The sequence below is a fragment of the Gigantopelta aegis genome, chromosome 12 (assembly GCF_016097555.1).
Source record: "Gigantopelta aegis isolate Gae_Host chromosome 12, Gae_host_genome, whole genome shotgun sequence".
Taxonomy (NCBI): Eukaryota; Metazoa; Mollusca; class Gastropoda; order Neomphalida; family Peltospiridae; genus Gigantopelta; species Gigantopelta aegis.
In genome coordinates, this window is record NC_054710.1 from 22859974 (window position 1) to 22863382 (window position 3409).

Consider the following 3409-nt stretch of genomic DNA (forward strand, 5'->3'; position numbering starts at 1 on the left):
TACATATGGAGTTTCTGGTGGTGCAAAAACAAACTAGAAAAAGGTCCACTTGGTTCATATACGAACCTCAGGGATGTGAGTGACCAAATGTCAAAAACTCTGAAAATTGTTCGGTGGCCGACAGGCCCCGATTAGGGTCCAGGGGCAACGCCCCGGTGGGGGGATCAGAGGGGCTATTTTTCCTATTTAGATCACAAAAATGGTCATGTAATGGTACTTAACAACAAATTTATGAAGTGTGTTAAATCACTGCGTTAAGACTTTATTATTCATATTTACCTACAAAAAGTGAACTTTTTCAATACCTACTTACCATGGTGTCTTGCATCCATTTCAAATCTTTCATTTCTTGTAGATAAAACAGTAATGTCACAACTTATGTACAGTGCATTTAGTAATTAGTATGCACTATTTACAATGACAGTACACAATAATGTCAAATACTGCAACAGGCTTTTCCACTTGCCGACTGTTTCTCAAAAACGCTTTGTAACTGAACACCGTCCACCTTTTTCTCTAGCCATTCCCATCGCCAGGGATTTTTTATGTTTACGTCAAATTTAAATTTATCTGATTTCTTCTCGATATCTTTGCGTCGGGTTGCCATTGCCGCTTCACAAAAGGCTGGCTAATTGTCTAACGCTATACACGGTTGGCGAAAACGAACCAATGAAATTTCGCCTAACAACAGAAAATCCTCGGCAAACCTCGTTACTGTTCGGTGCGGGAAGGGAGATAAGTCGAATGACTTCCGTGTTGATTAAAAGACGGAAATACCGGTAAAAAGCTTAAAAGTCGGACAAAACCGTTAAATTTATATGTTTATTTATTCGCGGAAAAAAAATATAAAAATGCGGAATTTGGGTCATGAAAACGCGGAATTCCGCGAAAACTCGGAAATCTCACATCACTGGAACCTCCCCCCCCCCCCCCCCCCCCGGTCCAGATCACGCTACGCCCCTGTAAATGACGTGATAATATAATAAACTATTTAACTAAATATGATAGTTCCAAATTTGAACAGTTTAATCACGTTCGCACCGACTACCAAATGATGAATTCAACCGACGACAAGTTCTACCTGACGCGTGAAGCTATTCGAGCAAAACAACGAAAGTCAAAAAAGAAAGTAAAGGGAAGTAAACGAAACAAAGCTCAGCCACTCACCGATTCCGAAATTAACATGCTGTACAAAAATAAACTCCTAGGTCCCAACACTCTAGAAACATTAATTACCACTTTATGGCTTAATGGCATGCGTTTCGGACTTCGTGGTGTCTCTGAACACTACAATCTTCAATGGGATGTATTAAAAACAACTTCCAACGGCACCGAGTGTCTCGAGCTCAACGAACGTCAGACAAAGACGAAAACTGGTGACCACTTAACCGACATACGGCTGATTTTCCCCAAAATGTTTTCTTCTGCAGGTGACGAGGATCCAACAGGCGCGTGCGCGGGGGGCGGGCAGCCACACCCCCCCCCCCCCCCCCCCCTCCTGCTCAAGGCGAATTTTTTTCTTTCCTATCCCGATTTTTTACATTCCTGTGAAAGCAGCTCGGCTAGCCAGCAGAAAACACCTCAGAATAGCCCTAGAATGGGTCAGTTTTTCAAAATTTTCCGGGGGAGGGCACCCAGGACCCCCCTCCAAGGGCTTCGCGCCTGCGGCGCTCGCGGTGTCGTGCTTCGCCAAAATTTCCTGCGTACGCCCAAGTAACCCTGTTTACATTTACAAAGTGTATGCCTCCAGACGTCCACAAGATTTCTTAAACAGCGGCGATCCATTTTACAGTTCAACTCGTACAATCCCATTCACAGATTTCAAATCCGAAAAATGTTTTTTAAAAGCAAAAATAGGTGAACGAAAACTCAAAAATTATGTCCACAATGACACTGAAAGGTAACTTGCCAAACAAAATTTAAGCTTTACAAATCACACATCACGAAAAACCGTCGTCCAAAAACTGAGACAATCCAACATTCCACCCACAGATACCATCCAAATAACGGGGCACAAGAATACACAGTCCATAAATAATTACAGCTCTATCACAGAACAAGAGGAAGAATATTCACAACTGATAACTGGCGTGAATCAGCGTGCTACCGCTAGCCAGACTGCGTCTCAAATCGGGCCACTTGTCCGCTGAAGGCGTAACAAATCCAAATGTAATTAAGTCACTGTTTCATGGGCCACAGTCAATATGCACATATTAAACATTCATGTAGGAAACACAGTTGCAACAGAAACAGTCTCGAATGTTTCTCTATAATGTAATATTATATTAAATCCAAACTGACATTTTCAATCTATCACGACCCAATCATAAATAACATAATTACATTGTCCCAATGTTTCACACTTTTGTGTGTTTAATGTTTTTTTTTCTGTAAAAACTGTGTTATAGTTTTGGCTCTTCATACGTTAATACATTAGTTCAGTTAGAGTTATGAATTTAATACAATGAAAATAAACTGACACTGTTTATGATCTACTTTGTGCAGGGGCGTAGGATGGGGGGGGGGGGGGGGGTCGGTTCGGACGACACCCCCAACGCCGAAGCAAATGGTCCGTTTTCAGAACTAAAACATACACGTTTATATATATGGAGTTTCTGGTGACACAAAAACGAAATAGAAAACGGGTCCACTTGGTTCATATTCGACCCCCCCCCCCCCCCCCCCCCCCAGGTCCAGATCACGCTACGCCCCTGTTGTGAGGTGTATTATAAAATGTATTTATAATACTGGAAGTGAAGAGGTCTTTTATATATGTGACATCATGTATTACTGAGCACCAAGGGAGACGTCACAGAAACGTTTGTTTATGGAGATTATTCGTATAATTTAGTTAAAACAGCTATAAAATATTGATCCACTCTATTATTTGTTGGGTTGCAGGATAAAGATGATAGCTAGTTAGTGACGTCAGATATCTGCATTATCCTGTTCAGGCCGAATGAGAACTTCCCATTCTTACCTTCACAGGACAAAGCAGATATCCGACGTCACTAACTAGTTATTCTGTATTTAGGAGAGCACATACCACAGCCTTTGACCAGTTGTGGTGTATTGGTTGGAATGAGAAAACAAACACAATCAGTTGAATGGATCCACCGATATGGGCACTACACAGAGACTAAAGGTAGAACAGCGCATGCTCTATATTGGCTGTTCCATCAGTTGTCTTCAAACTTGTATATAAAAAAAATATTTAACCTTTTCAAAGATTTTTTTATTTATCTGCACTGATGTTGTTTTTTTTATGGGGTTTTTTTTTTTCTCCAATAGTTCAATGCATGTGATCAATTTAAAGCTGCATTTTATTTTATTTAAAAGTGATGGAAACGCTAAATTGAAGTGGCACGGAATGCACATATTCGATCCTCAATCGTTGTCACAACACACA